The following is a 24,604-nucleotide window of genomic DNA, read 5'->3' as shown; positions in this document are numbered from 1 at the left end:
AGTCTATACAGGAGTTGAAATACAATGATGTATACCCGAAATTCATGAAATGTTACAAATTGTTACCCCAATAAAAGAATAAACAAAATTCATATAGAAGTTGCATGATGAAAAACTTACTACAAACAAGTTTTAATGGAAAAAACCCACTAGGAACACTTTCACTAAAACCAAGGACAGTAAAAACTCACAATAATACTACATTTAAAAGAAACAGCCCATTTGATCACTGGGCTGGTGGCTCTTAACTGCTGTATGATGTTAACTATAACAAGTTTGAGAAGTATACACCTGATTGGATGTATTATTTTCACATGTGTTTACTCTAAGGAAAGAAAAGTTACTCCAGTTGAAGGAAGTTTAGATAGTTACTCAAGTTGGAAGGACACTGTGCTTCTCCTCCTGAGCTGAAAGAGGTCCTGAAAGTCCCCACGGCCGGGCTCTGTTCTCAATAGACATGGGTCATAAATATCCAGCAGTGAAACTGTGTCCAACCAGCCTCTTTAAACCCAGTGGCCCAGTCTATCAATTCTTCATATATGAAAAATCTTGACCATGTGGAGCCTGTGGGACAAATTATTCTATTTTCACCTGAAGCCCAAGCGCACCAGGAAAGTTCCAAAAGTTCTATCTTACTCTTTCACAGAGATTCTTTGCTGATCCAAATATACCAGGTCCGCAGCACTGTTGTCAAACTCGACCCTCTTCAGAAAGGAGTGGAGCTGTAAAAGTTGTAGTTGGGTTGTAGAAAGAATCCTAGATTTGGACACGAGAGATCTGTTAGCTGTGTGACTTTGGAAAAGTTCCTTATCTTTTTTAAACTTTAAATTTAAAAGTACTCATTTGTATTATAAGAATCGAATGAGGTAATGCATACGAATGTAACTTGATAAACTAAAACTTAAATGTAAAATACTTAAATATCATATAATATTTATGTGATTTACGCATGTGATATACATCAGATATATATACACACGGAATTGTTATGAGATAAATTTTGTAAATTAGCCACTATGGTTCCAGACCCAACGTAGGCACTTTCTTGTCAGTCACTTACTTGAATGGATGCTTGAGAACATGAGAACAAAAAAATATTTATGCTTGAAATTCAGAAAATATTCGCCAAAGAATCAAATTCAGATTCACTCATTTGTCAATAGTAGTCTCTCAAAACTTCTCTTTACTCTTCTGCTAACTGGGGATAAAAATATTGCCTAAATAAATTATTATATAATATTAACCATACACACATACAAATATATGTCATATATCAAACATCTCTCCCTCTCTATAAATATGCATAAGATAAAACATTTAAGCTAGCTACTATAGTGCCAGACCTGACATAGGCACTTTGAGAACTAGTGTTCTTTCTACTCACATTTATGGCCATCACGGAAGAACTGCAGACCTATGATAAAAAACAAAAAACCCCACAAGATTGGCAATACTCTGAGGCTCTTTGTGACTCAGAGAATTCCCTTTGGCCCATAAATTTCAGAATTTCATCCCTGCTGTGGGCATCTATTGCTCTATGATTTTTTCTACATGAACAAATTGAATTTGAAAGCATATAAGACTAGATCTCCATCTTAGGCAGTGAAACTAGTAAAGAAGCTACTGTAACTCTGAAGAAAGAATCCAAAACGCTGATTTCCTATAGAAGTTCTGAAAAAGTGACATTTAACTATGTGTTTGGACTGGATCTAAAATTTCTAGATCATCAGATGAGGAGCAGCTCGATTTGCAACATTACCTGCAAAGGGTTAAAAACCAGCCTCTCTCTGTTCCTTATCTTTTTTTTTTTTTTGAGGAAGACTGGCCCTGAGCTAACATCCGTGCCCATCTTCCTCTACTTTATATGTGGGACGTCTACCACAGCGTGGCGTGCCAAGCGGTGCCATGTCTGCACCCGGAATCCGAACTGGCAAGCCCCCGGCCACCGAAGTGGAACGTGTGCACTTAACCACTGAGGCAATGGCCGGCACCTCTCTGTTTCATATTGGTTGCATGCTTGACTGCTGAAGAAGAAACATATGAAGAGTTTGGCCCACAGCATTGTAACACAGTAACTCCTGCCAGCCATGGTCACATCAAATTTGTGCAAAGGGAGAGACTCCAAAGAGTCATTAGGTGAACAGTCGTCCGATTTTTCACTGTCAGTTTCAGAAACTGAGCAATCGAAATACAAGTTCTATCATTTAGTGAGGTACAAGTCATCTGGGTACTTAGAAGGGTATCTATCTAGAGAAACTGTGTGAAACCAGGGATCTCACTATCCAGTTGTGAAAAGGTGAGAGTCCCATAGAATGTGCCAAGCAGGGGATAACTTTCACTAAAGATAAAATCCCGTTGCAAAATAGTGATCCAGTCATTCCCTGTCACCAAAAGTTTCCACTCTGAAAAGCTCAGTCCTAGAAGTATGTCAGAGTCACCATAGATGCCAAACACGTTTGCTGATGAATCTCTTCCCTGAAGTGAAATGGCCAGGCCAATGAGAAATACATGCCCTTGGCGATAGGAAACTTTTCCAGAAAGGCCATACAGATGCCATTCTTATCAAACTCTCCTCTCAAGCCCCAGAGAAAGTGAACCCCCTTCTTGTCTTCTGAAACAACCAGCACAACCCAGATCCAATCAAAATGCAGCAGCAACAAGACCGTGCCAAGGGCCAGTGCTGTGTTTCTGGGGGCCCTCTGATAGAGAGATGGAAACTGGCCTTTGCCACTCAGGATGGGATCAAAGAAGCCATAGGAGAGCTCAGTGGGAAAAGAAAAGCATGATCCCATGTGAGATCAGAGGAAGCAACATGAGGACGGAATGAAGCACAATTATCAGCCCAACTAACTTCAATTAACTGTTAATGGGCATCAGGCCAAGCTGCCTGGTTGCTGTTCAGCTCAAGAGTTCCCTGCTGAAAGGAATCACAGAGAAGCTTTGCTCATTCCACTTTTATGCCTCACTCTCCCTCTGAAAGTTCTCTGCAAAACAATTGCCAGAGCTCAGAAATCCCCAAAACTTTAGCCAGTTATGGCGTGCCCATTTTCTCCTTCTCTCTCACTCTCTGCAAGAGATTGAATTATTGACCCAAATCCTTCACCCCTCACTGTACTATTGGCCTTTGTTTTATAACTTTGCAGTTACTCTTGCTAGACGTGGAATGTACTTCCCTATCCTTTGACCTTGTTTATACTCAGCGTGTGACTTGATTACACCAATGGTATGTTAGTGGACACGACATAAGCAAAGTCTTGAAATGTGCTTACTCAATGGGGATTGACTTTCTGCACTTTTCCCATTATCATGAGAAAATTTTTTTCCTAGGACTTTACTGCCCCTTCAACCTGGGCTTCAAAAGGTGAACACGTACAGCAGATGTGAGAGCAACCACCAGCAAGGAACAAAACCTGCACTCAGCAGAACCCAGCCTAGATCCGCTGACCAGCCAACCAACATAGAGATACATTCATGAGAATAAATAATTGCTGTAAGTTACAGAGTTCTATATAAGTTTTTGGATGTAGTATTATGATGCTAATAACTAATGGATATAGAAATTGGTAAGTAGAAGCAGGCTTCTGCTTAACAAAAGGATAGCATATGCTAGTAGTTTGGGAACACTGTTATGGGTGGTGAGAGAGCTGTTAGAGGGGGTTGGAAAATGGCCATAAAGCTATTATAGGGGACAGAAAATGGTGCCCCATGTTATGTAGACAGAAAAAGGTGATGAGACTGTCATCTGTGATAATTAAGAAGATAGGAAATATACCTAATAAACTCGTAGACTTGAGCAAAATAGTTTTCCAGGCAGAATTTGAGCTCAGATACATATAAGAAAGAGATGAGCTCAGAAAAGAACTGGCTCATTTGCAAAAGTAGAATTTACTGCGAATAAACGGAGTCTAGAAATTGTACTGTTGGAAAATCAAACCACTTCTCATAGAATCGATAGATGTAGCTTTTATTATATAGCCTCATAAAGAAGACCAAATTCAGGTCACTGCCAGTAAAACACAGCCTCAGAGTAAAGAACAAATGGTTTTATTGATATTACATTCCTTTAAGACCTCTGAAGAAATAAAGTGGCTAGTAGATTCTAGTAAGTTTCAGGATATGATCCCACAACAATCTGGGGTATCTCAAGTACCATTGATTAAGTGTAGAAAGTGTGGTGTGTCTTATAAAGAACTCTGAGCATGGCTTTTGACATATGGAGTTGACTAGAACCAAATATACTGAACACTCACAGTTTCTGAGAGTTTGGATTGGCAAAAGCACTGGCAGCCTGTAATAAAAGACACTTAGACTCTTTGGGATGTAAAATATTTGGGATGACCTCTAAAGCACCAATTTTCTATAAGTAAGAAGCAACTCAGAGCTGGCCCAGTGGTGTAGTGGTTAAGTTAGTGCCGTCCACTTCCACGGCCCAGGGTTTACCAGTTTGGATGCTGGTCATGGACCTACACACCACTCATCAAGCCGTGTTGTGGTGGCATCCCAAATAGAAGACCTAGAAGGACTTATGACTAAGATATACAACCCTGTACTGGGGCTTTGGGAAGAAAAAAAAAAAATAAAAGAGGAAGATTGGCAACAGATGTTAGATCAGGGCCAAACTTCCCCCATGCCAACAAGAAACAACTGAAAAATCTGAGGGCATACTTTGGAACACCCTCCTTACAAGTGGCAGGGAAAAGAATTGTGTGCTATAGTGGAAAACAAAATAAAGATACACTTCCAGGAATTTAAACTGTGGCCTAATCCAGAAGCTCTCTGTATTCCTAAGGCCTGGCAACATTGACACAGATTTCATAATTGCATGAATCAGGGACTGCCCTGTGCTTCCCAGTCTTCCTCATTATGAATGGAAGTGTTTACTGCAGATCTTGTTGCTTTTCCAGCTTTGTATGCTGGCTGGGTGGGATGCAGTTAAGTTGTTTTGTTAATTCATAGGTCTTATATCAGGAGAAAGTGCATCCAGAACTGATGTGAATGCCGAGATCTTGGTCTTTGAGCCTGATGCTGTGATTCCATGAGACTTCTGCGGCTCTTTGGGGTGGAGTAAGCATAGTTTTCATGTAGAGGATCATGAAGAATTGTGGTCCAAAAGCACAGACTGTGGTAGATTGAATTACCAGTCTCAATTATTATCTCCTTCTATACATGCCCTTTGCCATGTAACTTTTAGCTCCTGCTATTAGAGGTGGAAAGTACTGCCTTACCCTTTGACCTTAGGTCTGGTCCTATAACCAGCTTTTGCCAATAGGATATTAGTAAAAATGAGTGAGCAAGGGTTTGAAACATGCTTGTCCAATTGTGCTTGCCCTGTTAAGCTTCCACCGTTGAGATGAAAAGAGTTTCTGCTGGGTAGCCGCTTCTGCTCTAGTCTGGGCCTCAGAATCGACACAGGTGGAGAAAACTTGAGCTCAAGACATAGCATGGAGCTAAGCTCAGTCAAATCCACATCTTGAAGCAGAGCAAGCAAGCTGACCCATGGCTCACATGTGCATGAATGAGAACGAATAATTGTTTTAAGTCATTCATCTTTAGGAAGTTTTGTCCCACAGCATTAATATTGTTGTGACAATAGGTAGCCAAGACACCCACCCCTACTCAAATAAAGGACGGACACACACACACACACACTCCCTCTCACACAAACTCTGTGTTATATTTGTGTCTCTGTGAAATGAACTCTCTTGTTTCTTCTTACTTTTCTTAGGCACCTAGGAGCAGCACCCAAGGAGGAAAGATTCCATTCCTCACCACCCCATCACACCTTACCTGTGGGTAATTGTAGCATTCCAGCAGTGTCCCCATCTGAGCTGAAATGGCCCATGTGGTTCCTGCAATAACTGCTACAGACCTGCTCTCTCTCACACAGGTGTAGTTAGGTATCACATTGCCTAGTCCAGGCAACCACATGAGGGAACTCTCCAAAGTCCTTTGCTCACTGTGCAATGCATTGTAGAGATCCCATCCTAGGGATACGTTGGGTAAAGATAGGGGTTCTCTTTATTGTCTCAGTGGCAAAATCAAAGGCAAGAACATACTGGTAGTGTGATGAAAAAGCCCTGTATGGAGGGCATAAAGATCCTTAGGAAAGGCTCAAACCATGTGATTTAGGATTATTTCATAATTGAAGAGAAAGGACACAATATTGAAAGAAAAAGCCCAGTAAACTCATTCAATGAGAAGAAATAGCTGTCTTTACTTAGACATTAGAATTTGGACTTAATCACTTATTTAACTGGAGGCCTTGAAGACTGTCACTTAATGCCAAGTTTTCTGAGAGGGGATGTCCATATGAAAAGAACAAAGGGAGTAAGGAAGATTCAGATCATGTTCAGGGTGGACTAATAGGTTTTCTTAATGTTGGACTCTAAGTGTATGACGTTCTAATTAATGATAATTAAATACTGCACTTTGGTGATGCATTAACATGAATTTGGAGGTGGACATGGGAAGGAGAGTATTTTTCAAGCTGCTGCATGTGGAGAGCCATCAATTCAGTGCCAATAACCCAGGTAGACATAGAAAGTTAATGAAATAGGCAGATCGAGAAAGAGGGCTCAGCAGAATAATCGTGCTGCCTAAGTTGGTGCCTCACTCAGAGACACATAGATCTGCCATGTCCAAAAGTGAGGAAACGAAGGGCAGCATTTCAGAGTCCTCAGGAAAGGAGTCAGGAGAGGCACTGACTTTGGAGGAAGCATAAAGCTGCACTGACAGATTATGACTTTTGCCAAATCTAAAAGAACTAGGAACATTTAGGTGTTTAAGAGGCAACACATTGCAATCTTTTGGTGTCCATTTATGAATTGCATACATAATAATTTTAATACATTAAATTTTTATATAAGATTATAATTAGAACTGTATCATCTGCAGTACCTTCTTTTTGTCTGTTTCCTACAAGTTATAGCCATTTTCTTATTTCTCCTTCCAGCAGACTTGAGGGCAATCTAATAGTTTCTCCGAAAGAATCATGCTGGTTACAGAAAATTCCCTGCTTTCCTCTTACCTGGTACAGGCAATTAGAACAGTTGTTCAACAGAAGGGCTTCTTTGGGTTACTTTAAATTCTCCCATCTGCACTGGTCTTTATCACACCAATAGTTTGCAATCAGTTGAAGGTTCTTTGTTGTAGAATACATGTTAAATTTTCATGACTGTGTTCAGTATGTTTTTAAAAACAATGTATTTTTTCTCGTTGACAGCAAGGTGTCTACATATGTGCAGTAAAGAAAACATTTTATTCTTCAAATATTCTATATTTTTACTATATTTGTTGGTTTTATCTACTGACAATTGAGAGAAGTAAGTTGAAATCTCCTACTGTGATGATAGAATTTCTTTTCTATTTTTCCATATTCATCAATTTTTACTTTCTGTGTTTTGGGGTTATATTGTTGTCACACAACATTAGAATTGTTATATATTCCTGGCAAATTTGACCTTTTATCATTATGTAGTGACCCTTTCAACCTCAATGAATGCTTTCTGTCAAAGTCTCTTTTGTCTGATGTTAACATAACTAATTTAGCTTTCTGCTGAGTGGGATTTGCCTAGTATATCTCATTCCATCACTTTACTTTCAAGTTTTCTGCATATTTATGTTTTACATGTGTATCTTGTAAACACTATGTGATATTTTTTCTTTACCCTTAGAATTTGTTACAGAACAGTCCCCAAGATTGCTCACATTCTTTGCCTTAAAATAGACCTCAAGAAATTAAAAAGCATATATAAATATTTAAATTTGAAAGAATATATAGTCAAATATTAAATATATATATGTTTGAATTTTAAAGACTATATATATTCCATGATCAAAATGGAATTAAACTAGAAACCACAAAGATACTGGAAAATCCCCAAATATTTGGAAAAGAAACAACACTCTTCTAAATAACGCACAGGTCACAGAAGAGATCACAAGAAAAATTAGAAAATATTTTGGTTTGAATAAGTGAACATACAACACACAAAAACATAGACAATTCAAACTGAGTGCAATTTTCAGCGTTAAGTGCTTATATTTATAAGGAAGAAAGGTTTTTGTAGTGGGCAAAATAACTGTCCCTAAGGATGTCTACAGCCTAATCCCCAAACCTGCAAATATGTTACCTTACATGGCAGATGGAATTAAGGTTGCTGATCAGCTGACTTTATAATGGGAAAATTATATTGGACTAACCAGGTGAACCCAATCTAATGATACAAGTTCTTATAAAAAATGTAGAGAAAAGCAGAAGAATGGATTAGAGAGAGACAAATGGACAGAAGGTGGAATAGGAGACGAGTTGGAGAAGGAAGAGAAGGGGGAGGCAAGGGTGAGATCCAAAGTGTGAGAGGGACTTGAACTTTCATTATGGGCAAGATAGAGAAAAGCCACCATGGGCCAAGGAATGCAGTGGCCTCTGGAAGCTGGGCATGGCCCTTAGCTGACAGCAAGCAAGGAAACTGAGACCTCAGTTGAATAGCTACATAAAAGTGAATTCCAACATGAATCCAAATGAGCAAGGAAATGGATCATTTCCTAGGCCATCAGAAAGGAGCACAGTCCTGCTGAGATGCTGATGTTAATCCAGTGATACCTGAGTTGGAACTTTCATCTACAGAACTATAAGATAATATATTTGTGCTGTTTTAGCTGCTAAATTTGTGGTAATTTGTCAGGGCAGTAATAGAAATCTAACACAGTCTCTGATCAATGATTTATGTTTCTACCCTCAAAAACTAGAAAAGAAAGAGCAGTTTCAACCTAAAGCAAGAAACAAGAAGAAAGTAAGTAAGAAAAAGCAGAAATTGATTAAATAGAAAACAGAAACACAGTAGGAAAAAAGAAAAGAAAGGAAGTGGTTTTGTGCAAAAGTTAATAAATTCTCAAACTTTTATTTAGCCTGATTGAGAAAATAAATTAAACCAAAATTTCCAATAACAAGAATGAAAGAGGGAACATCACTAAAGATCCTACAGTCATTAAAATGATGATAAGAGAATATTATGGATACTTTTTGGCAATGTATTGATAACATAGATAGAATAGACAAATTCCTTGAAGATCCAGTCTACCAAATTCACTCAAGAAGAAATTAGCAACGTGAGTAGCCCTATATCTATTAAGGAATTTGAATTCATAGTTAAAAACATTCCTACAAATCAAGACCCAGGCTCAGATGGTTTTCTTGGTCAATTCAACTAAACATTTATGGAATAAATATTGTTAATTTGCTCAAACTTTTCCAGAAAATCAAGAACAGCTTCCCAACTCCTTTTGTGAGGCCATCATGTCTAATCCTAAAATCAAGAAAGGCATACAAGAAAAGAAAACCACAGACTAAGGTTCTTCCTGAACATGGATGCACAAAGCATTGACAAAATACGAGCAAATTGCATCCAGCAAGGTTGGTTCAATATTAGAAAATTAGTTAGTGTAATTCATGTGATAAAATAAAGGAGAAAAATCATAAATTATCTCAAGTGTTGTAGAAAAATGAAGTGCCTAATTGGAAGCAAATTAGAATTCTAAGAATATGTACCTGCCAGTTCAGTAACATTCCTTGATAAGGAAAATCCTAGATCATCTGAGATTAGACATAACTTGGCTAACATAGTATTAGGTAAGACAGTACAGCGAGTGGTGGATACTGCATGTGCTGCCCAGGTCCCCCTTCAGTGAAGGATTTTTTGTCCCAGCTGCTAGGGGTGCTGTCAGTCCCTTTAGGGATTGCTCAGCTGCAGAAAGCCTCCTTATCCAAGGTTTTGCCCCTTCCTGGGGTGACCCACATCCAATGAGAGATTGAAGTAAGACTACAAAGGCCTGACCATATTGGGAAAACTCGGAACAACTCTTAAGGGCCATTCTAGCTCCAGAACCCCCTGTGGTGTTGGTCTAAATTGTCCTTAGTCCTGCATCACAGCTCAACCTATTCCTCTGTGCACTCTTGCTTTTTCTTCAATCCTTCCACATGCGCTGATCGCAAGGGTACTCCTTAATAAATATCCTGCATAATAAACACTGTCTTTGCATTTGCTTCCCATGAAACCCAATGTGTAATGGTTGGTATAGGAGATGAAGAACAATGACAACAAAAACAACCATTAAAATTGGGTTTTGGCACCTGATCATTCTCTCCTCTCTGGTCAGGTGGCAAAGAAGGCCCCACCATTACTGGTGTAGGAAGCAAAGATAATCTCTGGGGAAGATGAAGATCCAATTATTAATTGGATGAATTATGACGATGAATTGTGGATGATGAAATAATGAAACGTGATGTATTTGCTTGTGTGATATACTAGGCATTTGAGAAAAATATGGGAAATACTAACTATAGTGGCAATGGAATTGAGTGACTATTGATAGACTAGATGGATAATATGGAAAAAGATAATGAAAAGGTGAGAGCAATTAATTGCCAATTGTAAGCTAAGTGTCAAAGTCAAAAAGCTTACTAGATAGCATGCAATGATACTCTAATTTCCTTCAGTGGAAAGGCAGAGAAAGCAGACAACCAGAAGATTGCAAGAGCTTAGCCAGGAGCATGCTTTTGATATGCAAACTAATCAATCCAGATTCATTCTTCTCTTTGGTCCATAAACACCAGAAGGCAAAATTCCTCTGCTTTAATCATCCCATGGCCAGGTCCAGAAAGCTAGGGACCATCCCTATAGCTGAGAGCGCACTAAAATTGTTCAAACTAGCCAATCCTAAAGTGTTTACTTTGATCTTCCTTTGGAAACTCCAGTAATGGCTATGGCCTAATCTCTCACCTTGGTCTTGACCCTTTTGCCTCCTGACCATCACTGGTGCTTTTCCATGTGGCTCTGCATGGCATGCTGTCCAACCTCTTTCTACGAACTGTGAGTATAATAAACTTTGATTTCCCAAGGATCTCCTGTGTCTCCACCTGTGGCTGCATCTGACTGACTATAACATACAAGAACACAAAATAAATAGCACAATTAGGCTTGGTAAAACATACGCACCCCAGAGGATGGTAGATAAACCCTTCTAAATTTCAGGGGCCTGCCTGATTTTTAGAAAAGTTTTTTGTGTCCACTGATTAGGAGCATGTTGGCACATCACACACAAAATAAAAGACAAATTATTGCATCTTATATCTCCCATAATAAATAAGAAAGTATATGCCAGGTAAGGCTTTTCAATTATCAGCAGCATATTCCACACCTGAGATTCTGCTTCAACCCATATATACCAGGTGACACGAATGCCTGCTAGTTTTGAGGGAGGCCCAGAGTAGGAAGTTGGTCTGTAGCCACCATGCTGAATATCACACCCTTTCCCAGGGTAGCCCAAAGCAATGACTGATTGATGAAGGAATACAAAGGTCTAGACACTTTGGCCTAACTTGATATGACCTGAAGGGTATTCTGTTATTAATTAATTAATTGCAGTGACATTGGATTATAACGTTATATAGCTTTCGGATGTACGTTGTAATGTATTTCAAATTCTGTGTCGATTACATCATGTTCACCACTCAAATACTAATTACAGTCCATCCCCTCACCTGTGAGCCTAATCAACCGTTTTGCCCTCCCACCACCCATGGTAACCACCAATCCATTCTCGGTTGCTATGTGTTTGATTGTCGTTGTTTTTATCTTCTACTTATGAGTGAGATCATATGGTATTTGACTTTCTCCCTCTGACTTATTTCACTCAGCATAATACCCTCAAGGTCCATCATGTTGTCATAAATCGCCGGATTTCATCATTTATTATGCCTGAGTAGTATTCTATCGTGTATAAATACCACATCTTCTTTATCCATTCATCCCTTGATGGGCACATAGGTTGCTTCCAAGTCTTGGCTATTGTGTATTATGCTGCAGTGAACATAGAGGTGCAGGTATCTTTATGCCTTTGTGTTTTCAAGTTCCTTGGATAAATACCCAGCAGTGGAATAGCTGGGTCATATGGTAGATCTATTCTTAATTTTCTGAGGAAACTCCATACTGCTTTCCATAGTGGCTGCACCAGTTTGCACTCCCACCAGCAGTGTACAAGAGTTCCCATCCTTCCACATCCTCTCCAACATTTGTTGTTTCTTGTCTTGTTAATTATAGCCATTCTGACCAGAGTGAGGCGATGCCTCATTGTAGTTTTGATTTGCATTTCCCTAATGCTAATGATGTTGAGCATCTTTTCATGTGCCTGTTGGCAATCCGTATATCTTTGGAGAAATCGCTGTTCAGATCTTTTGCTCATTTTTTAATTGGGTTGTTAGTTTTTTTTTGTTGTTGAGCTGTATGAGTTCTTTGTATATTTTGGATATAACCCCTTTTCTGATATAGGGTTTGCAAATATCTTCTCCAAATTGTTAGGTTGTCTTTTTATCTTGTTGATGGTTTCCTTTGCTGTGCAGAAGCTTTTTAGTTTGATGTAGTCCCATTTGTTCATTGTTTCTTTTGTTTCCCTTGCCCAGTCAGACACGGTACCTGAAAATATGCTGCTAAGACCAATGTCAAAGAGCGTACTGCCTATGTTTCCTTCTAAAAGTTTCATGGTTTTGGGTCTTACATCCAAGTCTTTAATCCATTTCGAGTTGATTTTTGTGCATGGTGTAAGGGAATGGTCTGCTTTCATTCTTTTGCATGTGGCTGTCCAGTTTTCCCAACGCCGTTTATTGAAGAGACTCTCCTTTCTCCATCGTATGCTCTTGGCTCCCTTGTCGAATATTAGCTGTCCATAAATGTATGGGTTTATTTCTGGGCTCTCGATTCTGTTCCATTGATCTGTGTGTCTGTTTTTTGCCAGTACCATGCTGTTTTGGTTACTATGGCTTTGTAGTGTATTTTGAAATCAGGGAATGTGATATCTCCAGCTTTGTTCTTTTTTTCTCAAGAATCCTTTGGCTATTCGCGGTCTTTTGTTGTTCCCTATAAATTTTAGGATTCTCTGTTCTATTTCTGTGAAAAATGTTGTTGGAACTTTGATAGAGATGACATTGAATCTGTAGATTGCTGTAGGAAGTATGGACATTTTAACGATGTTAATTCTTCCAATCCAAGAGCACAGAATATCTTTCCATTTCTTTGTGTCTTTAATTTCTTTTAACAATGTTTTATAGTTTTCAGTGTACCGATCTTTCACCTCATTCGTTACGTTTATTCCTAGGTATTTTCTTCTTTATGTTGAAATTGTAAATGGGATTGTATTCTTAATTTGTCTTTCTGCTACTTCGTTGTCAGGGTATAGAAATGCAACAGATTTTTGCGTGTTGGTTTTGTATCCTGCAAGTTGACTGCATTCATTTACTATTTCCAGAAGTTTTTTAGTGGATTCTTTAGAGTTTCCTATATATAAAAATATGTTATCTACAAATAGTGGCAGTTTTGATTCTTCTTTTCCACTTTGAATCCCTTTTATTTCTTTTCCTTGCCTGATTGCTCTGGCTAGGACCTCCAATACTATGTTAAATAAGAGTAGTGATAGTGGGCATCCTTGTCTGGTTCATGTTCTTAGAGGGATAGGTTTCAGTTTTTCTCCATTGAGAATGATATTAGCTGTGGGTTTGTCATATATGGTGTTTATTATGTTGAGGTATTTTCTTCCTATACTCATTTAACTTATTTAGACTTTTTATCATAAGAGGATGTTGGATCTTGTCAAATGCTTTCTCAGCATCTATTGAGATGATAATTTGAATTTTATTCTTCATTTTGTTAATGCAGTGTATCACGTTGATTGATTTGAGGATGTTGAACCATCCCTGCAATCCTGGAATGAAACCAACTTGATCATGATGTATGATCTTTTTAATGTATTGATGTATTTGATTTGCTAGTATTTTGTTGAGGATTTTTGCATCGATGTTCATCAGTGGTATTAGCCTGTGATTTTCTCTTTTTGGGTTGTCCTTATCTGAGTTTGGCATCAAGATAATGTTGGCTTTGGAGAATGACTTAGGAAGCCTCCCCTTCTCTTCCATGTTTTGGGAACAGTTTGAGAAGGATAGGTATTAAGTCTTCTTTGAACATCTGGTAGAGTTCACTAGGGAAGCCGTCTGCTCCTCAACTTTTATTTTTGGGGAGGTTTTTGATTACTGTTTCAATCTCCTTACTTGTGATTGGTCTATTCAAATTCTCTACTTCTTCTTGATTCAGTTTGGGAAGGTTGTATGATTCTAGGAATTTATCCGTTTCTTCTGGATTATCCAATTTGTTGGTGAATAGATTTTCATAGTATTCTTTTATAATCTTTCGTGTTTCTGAGGTGTCTGTTGTAATTTCTTCTCTTTCATTTCTGATTTTCTTATTTGAGCCTTCTCTCTTTTTTACTTGGTGAGTCTACCTAAAGGTTTGTCAATTTTGTTTATCTTTTCAAAGAAGCAGCTCTTGGTTTTGTTAATTTTTTCCATTAGTTTTAGTCTATTTTATTTATTTCTGCCCTGATTTTTATTATTTCCTTCCTTCTGCTGATTTGGGCCTTTGTTTATTTCTCTTTTTCCAATTCCTTTAGGTGTACTGCTGGATTGTTTATTTGGAATTTTTCTTGCTTGTTGAGGTACCGCAATCCAGAATTGCTATGAACTTTCCTCTTAGAACCACTTTTGCTGTATCTCATAGATTTTGGAATGCCATATTTTCATTTTCATTAGTCTTCAGGTATTTTTTGATTTCTCCTTTTATTTCTTCATTGACCCAGTTGTTGTTCAGTAGACATTCTGTTTCTTGATCTGTGTCCTGGTTACCTGATGGGTTTACTTTGTGAAAATTCATCATGCTGTGCTCTTATGATTTGTTCACTTCTCCTAAGGTATGTTATGCTTAATAGAAGGTTTTTAAAACACATATTGTTTCTACAATTATTAGAATTGAGCAGGGGGTTCAGAAGAAATGATTAAAAATATAACAGTTCCTCTGTCTTTGACAAAATTAATGGTCAAATAGATCACACTTTCTAACCTTGAGAACCTCATTCAGCAGCTCACCAAGGAATCAGTATGATTTGGGATCTAATTGGTGAGGCCACAAAGAACGTTTCATTTAATACCACAATGTAGGGAACAAATTAAATCAGTGTAATGTAATGATCAGTTTCACAAAGAAATCTTCAGTCAGGGAGGAAACAAAAGTAGGAATCAGAAAATAGTAGCAAAGAAGTGAGAAGTGTGGAGAGAGAGAGGGAGAGGATAGGTTGGTAAGTGAGGTGATGGAGCGAGGCTGAAATTTCCCTACCCTTCACTCACCCTGAAAGAATTTCAGCAGTCAGCAGCTCCAGCCCCACCTAGGAAATGGAATATATGTAAATGAAATAAAATGATAAAAATGTTTCTGAACCACATTTTCAAAATTTTTTTTTCTGGAGAGAAAAACAGGAAGCCCAAGAGAGGGTCAAAGAATGAGAGAGATTTTAGACAAATACCTAGAAAAGAATACAAGGCAGGTGCAGAAGATATCTAAAAGAAAAAAGAGTGGCTGGCCCCTTTGGCTGAGTGGTTACGTTCATGCGCTCCGCTTCGGCGGCCTAGGATTTCAGCAGTTTGAATCCTGGGTGTGAACATGGCACTGCTCATCAGGCCATGCTGAGGAAGCATCCTGCATAGCACAACCAGAGGCACTCACAATTGAATATACAGCTATGTAGTGGGGGGCTTTGGGGAGAAGAAGAAGAAGGAAAAAAAGATTGGAAACAGATGTTAGCTCAGCTGCCAATCTTTAAAAAAAAAAAGAAGGGGGTCAAACTTCCTATGTAAAAGGACCTCATCTGCATCATCCCTCCCCAGATGCAATGCTTCCTGTGAAATTTGTGACTTTAACTCATATGGCAACTGATACAGGTGTTAATGTGAAGAGGTCGTGTCATTCTGAAATGTATTCCCATCTTTCTCATGGGGAAAACAAAATGTTGCACCATCATATTAACAGTCCATCAGACATAGGACTGGTGCAATTTGATTAAATATAGGAAAAAAAAATGAAAGCTTGTCTTTATTATCCTGAAACCACTAGTAAAACAGAATGCAATGGAGAGAAAAGACCTCATAGGCTATTCATTCCCTTCTCCTTTCCTGGCATGTAGACATAGGAAGCTTGGGCCATTCCTCGTAAAATACAGAGAAAGTCTAGGTATTTCACAAATCAAAATGATATTTACATAAAATTCTGTTTCTGCAGGTAGGACACAAAAATTTTATTTATTTATTTATTTTGGTCATAATACCTTATAACAGCGAGATTTCAGTTGTACATCATTGTTTGTCATACACCGTAGAAGTATGTACCTTTACCCCTTGTGCCCACCCTCCACCCCCTTCCCCCAGTAACCACTAATTTATTCTCTTTGTCCATAAGTTTGTTTATATTCCACATTGAGTGAAATCATATGGTGTTTGTCTTTCTCTGTCTGGCTTATTTTGTTTAACATGATGCCCTCAAGGTTCAACCATGTGGTTGTGAATGGGACGATTTCATCTTTTTTATGGCTGAGTAGCATTCCGTTGCATATATATACCACATCTTCTTTATCCAATCATCTGCTGATGGGCACTTGGATTGCTTCTATCCCTTGGCTATTGTGAATAATGCTGCAATGAACATAGGGGTGCACAAGTCTCTGAATTGTTGATTTCAAATTATTTTGGTAAATACCCAGTAGTGAGATAGCTGGGCCATGTGGTATTTCTGTTTTTACTTTTTTGGGAAATCTCCACACTGTTTTCCACAGTGGCTGCACTAGTTTGCATTCCCACCAGCGGTGGATGACAGTTTTCTTTTCTCCACAAGCTCTCCAACATTTGTTGTTTTTCGTCTTGGTGGTTATAGCCATTCTAACGTGTGTAAGATGGTACTTAAGCGTAGTTTTGATTTGCATTTCCTGATGATTAGTGATGTTGAGCATTTTTTCATGTGCCCATTGGCCATCTGTATATCTTCTTTGGAAAAATGTCTGTTCGTATCTTCTGCCCACTTTTTAATTGAGTTGTTTGTTTTTTTGTAGTTCATTTGTGTGAGCTCTTTATATATTATGGAGATTAACCCCTTATCAGACATAAGATTTGCAAATATTTTCTCCCACTTGGTGGGTTGTTTTTTTCATTTTGATCTTGGTTTCCTTTGCATACCAGAAGCACCTTAGTCTGATGAAGTCCCACTTGTTCATTTTTTCTTGTGTTTCCCTTGTCTGAGTATACATTGTATTTGAAAAGATCCTTTTAAGTCTAATGTCAAAAAGTATGCTGCCTATATTCTCTCCCAGAGGTTTTATGGTTTCAGGTCTTACCTTCACGTCTTTGGTCCATTTTGAGTCTATTTTTGTGCATGGGGAAAGATAATGGTCTACTTTCATTCTTTTGCATGTAGCTGTCCAGTTTTCTCAGCATCACTTATTGAAGAGACTTTCCTTTCTCAGGTGTATGTTCTTGGCTCCTTTGTTGAAGATTAGCTGTCCATAGAAGTGTGGTTTTATTTCTGGGCTTTCAATTCTGTTCCATTGATCTATGTGTCTATTCTTGTACCAGTATCATGCAGTTTTTATACTACTCTTTGTAATGTATTTTGAAGTCAGGAATTGCCATGCCAACAGCTTTGTTCTTCTTTTTCAGTATCGCTTTGGCTATTCGGGGTCTTTTCTTGCCCATGTGAATTTTAAGATTCTTTGTTCTATTTCTGTGAAGAATGTCATTGGGATTCTGATTGGGATTGCACTGAATATGTAGATTGCTTTATGTAGTATGGACAATTTAACTATGTTTATTCTTCCAATCCATGTGCATGGAATATCTTTCTATTTCTTTATGTCATTATCAATTTCTTTCAGTAATGTCGTATAGATTTTTGTATAGGTCTTTCACTTCATTGCTTAAATTTATTCCTTGATATTTTATTCTTATCAGTGCGATTGTAAGTGGAATTGTATTCTTGAGTTCTTGTTCTGTTAGTTCGTTATTTGAGTATAGAAATGCTACTGATTTCTGTAAGTTGACTTTGTACTCTGCAACTTTGCTGTAGTTCTTGATTATTTCTAAAAGTTTTCTGATGGATTCTCCAGGGTTTTCTCTATATAAAACCATGTCATCTGCAAACAGTGAGAGTTTCACTTATTCATCGTCTATTTGGATTCTTTTTATTTCTTTTGCTTGCCTAACTGCTCTGGCCAAAACCTCTAGTACAATGTTGAACAAGAGAGCTGAGAGTGGGCACCCTTGTCTTGTTCCTGTTCTCAGAGGGATGGCTTTCATTTTGTCCCCATTGAGTATGATTTTGGCTGTGAGTTTGCCATATCTGGCCTTTATCATGTTGAGGTACTTTCTTTCTATACCCATTTTATTGAGAGCTTTTATCATAAATGGATGTTGGATCTTGTCAAATGCTTTCTCTGAATCTATTGAAATTATCATGTATTTCTTGTTTCTCATTTTGTTAATGTGGTGTATCACGTTGATTGCTTTCTAGATGTTGAACCATCCTTGTGCCCCTGCTATGAATCCCGCTTGATCATGGTGCATGATCTTTTTAATGTATTGCTGTATTCAGTTCTGCCAATATTTTGTTCAAGATTTTTGCATTTATGTTCATCAGCAATATTGGCCTGTAATTTTCCTTCTTTGTGTTGTCCTAATCTGGCTTTGTTATCATGGTGATGTTGGCCTCATAGATTGTGTTAGCAATATTTCCGTATTGCTCAATTTTTTCAAATAGTTTGGGAAGAATGGGTAATATATCTTCTTTGAATATTTGGTAGAATTCTGCTGAGATGCTGTCTGGTCCTGGACTTTTATTTGGGGGGAGGATTTTGATAACTGTTTTAATCTCTTTACTTGTGATTGGTCTATTCAGATTTTCTATTCCTTCTTGATTCAGTCTGGGGAGGTTGTAAGATTCCAAGAATTTATCCATTTCTCCTAGATTGTCCAGTTTGTTGGCATATAGTTTCTCATAACATTCTCTTATAATCTTTTCTATTTCATTGATACCCATTGTAATTTCTGCCCTTTCATTTCTACTTTTATTTATTTGAGCCTTCTCGTTCTTTTTCTTAGTGAGTCTGGCTAAGGGTTTGTCAATTTTTTTTTTTATCTTCTCAAAGAACCAGTTCCTTGTTTCATTGATCCTTTGTACAGTCAGTTTTTGTTTCAACTTCATTTATTTCTGCTCTAATTTTTATTATTTCCATCCTTATGCTGACTTTGCCCTTTGTTTGTTCTTTTTCTAATTCTGTTAGGTGCAGTTTAAGATTGTTTAGTTGAGCTTTTTATTATTTGTTAACATGGGCCTGTATTGGTAAAAATTTCCCTCTTAGGACTACTTTTGCTGCGTTCCATATGAGTTGGTATGGTGTATTTTCATTCTCATTTGTCTCCAAATGTTTTTTGATTTCTCCTTTCATTTCTTTCATAACCCATTTCTTGTTCTGTAACATGTTGTTTAGTCTCCACATTTTTGTCCCTTTTTCTGCTTTTTTCTTGTGGTTGATTTCTAGTTTCATAGCATTATGGTTGGAGAAGATAGTATACATGGTTTCAATCTTCTTAAATTTATTGAGGTTTGCCTTGTTTCCCAATATTTGGTCTATCCTTGAGAATGTTCCATGTGCACTTGAAGAAATTATACTCTGCTGTTTTTGGATGGAGTACTCTCAATACATATCTATTAATTTCCTCTGGTATAGTCTTTTGTTTAATTCCACTATCTCCTTGTTGACTTTTTGTCTGGATGATCTACATTGATATAAGTGGGGTGTTGAGGTCCCCTACTCTTATTGTGTTGTTGGTAATATCTCCTTTTAGGTTTGCTAATAGTTGCCTGAAGTACTTTGGTGCTCCTGTGTTGGGTGCATATATGTTTATAAGTGTTATGTCCTCTTGCTGGAGAGTCCCTTTTATCATTAAATATTGCCCCTCTATGTCTCTCTTTACCTGTTTTATCTTGAAGTATACTTTGTCTGATATAAGTATGGCAACACCTGCTTTCTTTTGTTTGCCATTAGCTTGGAGTATCATCTTCCATCCTTTCACTCTGAGCCTATGTTTTTGTTTAGAGATGAGATGTGTTTCCTGGAGGCAGTATATTGTTGGGTCTTGTTCTTTAATCCATCCTGCCACTCTGTGTCTTTTGATTGGAGAATTCAGTCCATTTAACTTACATTTAGAGTGATTATTGATATATGAGTGCTTAATACTGCCATCTTATTGCAGGTTTTCCTGTTTTTCTGCATATCCTTTATTTATTGTCCCATGTATATCAGGCTACTGATTGGATTAGGTAGTTTGTTTTCTATGTTGGTTTTCTTCATTGTCTCCTGTTTATCATAGAAGGACACAGAAATTTAGAGCTTCTCTATAGTGATATTATCAATGATCATCCTAAGCTTGGACACACTAGCAGATGTATGACTTTGTAGGAAAAAAATTTGCATAGTCTCTTAGATCTGCCCTCCTGACAAAGGACTGCATCTCTGAGGAACACCACTTTTCTTACAACACTAGTAAACAGCCAAGGCAGGAAAGGGTGGATCCAGGAGATCAGACATTGATTGAGATCCCTCTGTCTTACTTATGCCCTAGTAATGCAGGAAGATAAGAGGTGGGGAGAGTCCTAATGTGAGATCCTGATGGGAGGTGTGTGTGAAAGGAGAGTGGAAGTAGGAATGAGTGAAGAAAACTTGATTTCTCTCTCCAACTTTAAAGGGGAATAGGCCAATGGAAAGAGAAAGAGTAAGTTAGAGGGGATGAGGGAATGGTGGACACAGACAGAATAAGAGAGAATTAATTCAGAGTGCATTGGCTGAACCACCTGAGGCTTAAATAGATATCTTCCACCATAAGCTCTGAAGGTAAAAATAAACAGGCTTAAGAGGAAAAAGAAGAAAAGAAAAGGTACTTACTACAAAAATTGCATATCTTAGGTAGGATGGTATTGAAACACTTTCCGTAAAAATTCTGGATCTAGTTGAAATGAATAAAGTGAGAGAAAGCCACCAATAATCATATCCCAATCCCAGTGTAGACTAGGCTTTACTTTTGAAAAGCAGCTGCGGTTATCTAAACTGCACCCTGAGAGTGGAAAGTGGATGAACAGAGAGAAAAATCAGACAGATCATCACAGAAACATCTCCACAAATTACAGCCCAAACCCTAATTCTGTGGTGAGGGAACAGGCAGATCTGGGAGGAAGTTAGCAGCTGGGCCTCTGCCAAGAGATAAAAGTCAATGCCTCACTTCCCCTCCTCTGAGGAAGCATCATGGAATGGGTGTTTGGGCCAATATCAAAGGCCAGGTCAAACACAAGTGCACAAAGTAAATATGGACATTTCCAGGTCTTAGGGGACACCTTCAGTGTCCTTGTTGTAAATTAGGGAGGCGTCATCCCTCCCCTCAGCCAGTTAGGACTTGGGGACCATCTTTAACCTGAGGCTGTACATGTGGGGCTCTGTGCTCAGGTGAAAAAAAACAGAAAAAAAAGTTTGTATGTCACCCACTGTAGCCCAAGGCCACACGATTTCATCAGAGCCCCTGGAGAGCACCCCCAAAGACCTTCCTCTTCTGAAGCAAAGGATAATTTCAACTGTGTCAGTATGCCAAATTGACACCGTCATCAATAGACCCCTCATTTCAGTGTTGGGCATCACGTAAGATAGTTCCAACATCATGCTCCTCGAAAGCCAAGGTAGAAGGATCCTTCTGGGTCTGTGCCTCCTTCACATATCCAAGGTCCACAGCAGTCATGATTGTGCCCTATAAGGCCTCCCAAGGGCCTCTAAACTTCCCTGTGCTTTAGATTCATGGGCAGGTCCAAGGAATCCTTCCTGAGGAAATGGCAGTCAGCTGAATGTTACTCAGCCTTACAGAGGAAGCAAATTATGACACATACTACAACATGGATAAACCTTGAGGACATTATCCTAAGAGAAATGGGCCAGTGACAAAAGGATAAATGCTGTAGGACCCCACTTATATGAGGTACCTATTATAGTCAAATTCATAGAGACAGAAAGTAGCAGGGTGGTGGCCAGAGGATCGAGTGAGGGAGGGTGGGTGCGAGTTAGTGTTTAATGAGTCCAGAGTTTCAGTTGGGTGATTCTGAAGTTCCAAAGGTGGACGGTTGTGATGGTCTCACGACGATGGGAATGTAGTTAGTCCCTCAGAACTGCACACTTAAAAATGGTTAAGATAGTAAAATTTATGTTATGATTTTATCACAATTTAAAAATAATTAATTTAAGAAAGAGCTTATGTTTGAACACTGGACTGAACTGGAGAGCCACTTTCCTATCTCACGTTATGGAGTGAACTGTGTCCACCTCAAATTCTGTGTTTAAGTCCTAACTCCCAACGTGACCGTATTTGGAGATAGGCCTTTAAGGCAGTCATTAAGGTTAAATGAGGTCATAACGTAGGGTCATAATCTCATAGGATTGGTGTCCTTATAAGAAGAGGAAGAGACACCAGAGCTCTCTCTCTCCCTGCAGGTGCACAGAGGAAAGGCCATATGATCACACAGAGGGAAGGTGGCCGTCCACAAGCCAAAAGAAGAGGGCTCAAAATGAAACCAATCCACCTGGAGCCTGGATCTGGGGTTTTTAGCGTATATAACTCTGAGAAAATAAAACTTGTGTTTGTTAGACCGCCTAGTGTTTCATATTTTGTTACAGCATCCTGAGCTGACTAATTCATCTCATATGGGCACATTCCTTGTTAGGATTCTCTTACAGAGAATCTCTTTCCAAGATGAAATTAAAGGGAAGTGAATTCTCTCTTCATTTCTTAAAAATCACAATGTGTATCTGGGGAATAAGAAATTGTGGAAAAGCAAGGTGAAATCCCCCAGAGGAATGAGTTCCAGCAATTCACATGACACACGGTGTGGCCTAACTCCCTAGCTTGTTGTTTTATATGCCTGGAGAATCTGAAGAACAAGGCCATCTGGATCTCTAGACTTGAGTGCTGCTTTCTTGGAATCCCCCCTTGGAGCCCAGCCATGTTGCAGGCTGACCCCAACCACCTGGAGGAGCCACCTGGGAGCACTGTGGTCCATAGCCCCAACTGAGCTCCAGCCAGGTGAATGTACCATCTTGGATGTTCAGTCCAGTCGAGACTTGTGGTGGCACATCCTGCACGCCATCTGATGGCAACTCTGTGAAAGGCTCCTAGCAAGACCTGCCCAACCAAACCCTTCCTAAGCTCCTGACCCACAAAACAATTACCCAAATAAAATGGTTGTTGTAAGTTGCCAAGTTTTGAGTTAATTTGTCAGGTAGCAAAAGATAACAGGAACAACCACTCAAAACAGATGTGCATTTGCTAGGGCCAAGGGAACTTACAGGGAACCACATGTGATATTGGAGGAAGCAAAAAACCTTTAAGTTACAGTGAATCACTGGAAGCAGCAGTGGGGTTGTGGGTCAGCTCGGAGGAAGGAGTGTCGAGGTCTAAGCAGGAGTGTCCTTTGGAGTCACATGGTTCAGGGCAAAAGGGAATGACAGCATACTGACATTATTGAGCACTATTATGTGTTGGGTCAGCTTGATGCCAAGCCTTTGTGTTCCCATCATATGCCTTTCAGTAGGGCACATTTTGGCTGCAGGCTGTGGTAGACAGCTTTCAAAAACACCACCAATGATTCTCTGCTCCTGGCATTCACACTACTTTGTAGTCTCCTCCCAAATAAGTCAAGTTGACCTCTGAAGCCACTAGGATGTTGTGGGCATGATGGTGTGTGATTTCTGCTTCCTCCTATTTGTCTCAGTTCTAATTATCTTCTGCATCCTATACATATTACTCTACGTGAAGTGAGTGAGAGATGTTTCAATTATCTATTGTGGCATAATGGACCACTCCAAAACAGTGAATAATATTGATCCTTTATGCTGTTCATGGATCTGGGGTTGACTAGGCTCAGCTGGGCAGCTCTCTGTTTTTTAATTTATTTTACTGCAGTAAAATTGGATTATAATATTACATAACTTTCAGATGTACATCGTAATATATTTTGAATTCTGTGTAGATTACATCATGTTCACCACCCAAAAACTAATTATAGTCCATCACCTCATGTGTGAGCCTAATCACCCCTTTTGCCCTCCCCCCTCCCCCTTTCCCTTTGGTAACCACCAACCCAATCTCTGTTGCTATGTGTTTGTCATTTTTATCTTCTACTTATGAATGAGATCATATGGTATTTGACTTTCTCCCTCTAACCTATTTCACTAAGCATAATACCCTCATGGGCAGCTGTTTCTTGAAGTCTGTCATGTGGTTGCAGACAGGCTGGGCCAGAGGTCATCGCAAAATTTCTCTCCATATGTCTGGGTTGGAAAGAGTCAAGCAACTGGGGGCTGGAATGCCTGCCTCTCCTCAGATATTTCTTATCTTTTTATATAGATACATAGATGAAGAGAGAGAGAGATGATAGATGTAGATAGGTGATAGATAAATAGGTAGAGGTAGACAGCTTATTGAGAGATATAGACAGATATATAGATAGATGATCGATAGAATGACCGATACATACCTGCAGACTTACACTGTTAAACTTTCCAGGAGTTATTGCATCTTCCAACAGGATTCCATGGAGAGAACAATTCCTGGCCAAAAGAAGTGAATATGGAAGTTTGGACACCGAACTGAGGG

The 24,604-nt window shown here is 38.8% G+C and overlaps 1 long non-coding RNA gene across 3 annotated transcripts in view; it reads left to right on the top strand.

Annotated features, from left to right (window-relative positions):
- Positions 1 to 22,576, top strand: part of LOC139041374 (uncharacterized) — a 47,908-nt gene extending 25,332 nt beyond the window's left edge. For all 3 annotated transcript variants that reach the window (XR_011496398.1, XR_011496399.1, XR_011496397.1), the window contains 2 exons: positions 3,328 to 3,490; positions 22,444 to 22,576. This is a non-coding gene — a long non-coding RNA (uncharacterized lncRNA). The remainder of the gene's footprint in view (positions 1 to 3,327; positions 3,491 to 22,443) is intronic.
- The last annotated feature ends 2,028 nt before the right edge of the window (positions 22,577 to 24,604 follow it).

Source organism: Equus asinus, chromosome 21 (genome assembly GCF_041296235.1).
Source record: "Equus asinus isolate D_3611 breed Donkey chromosome 21, EquAss-T2T_v2, whole genome shotgun sequence".
Taxonomy (NCBI): domain Eukaryota; kingdom Metazoa; phylum Chordata; class Mammalia; order Perissodactyla; family Equidae; genus Equus; species Equus asinus.
This window is presented reverse-complemented; position numbering and strand designations above follow the sequence as displayed.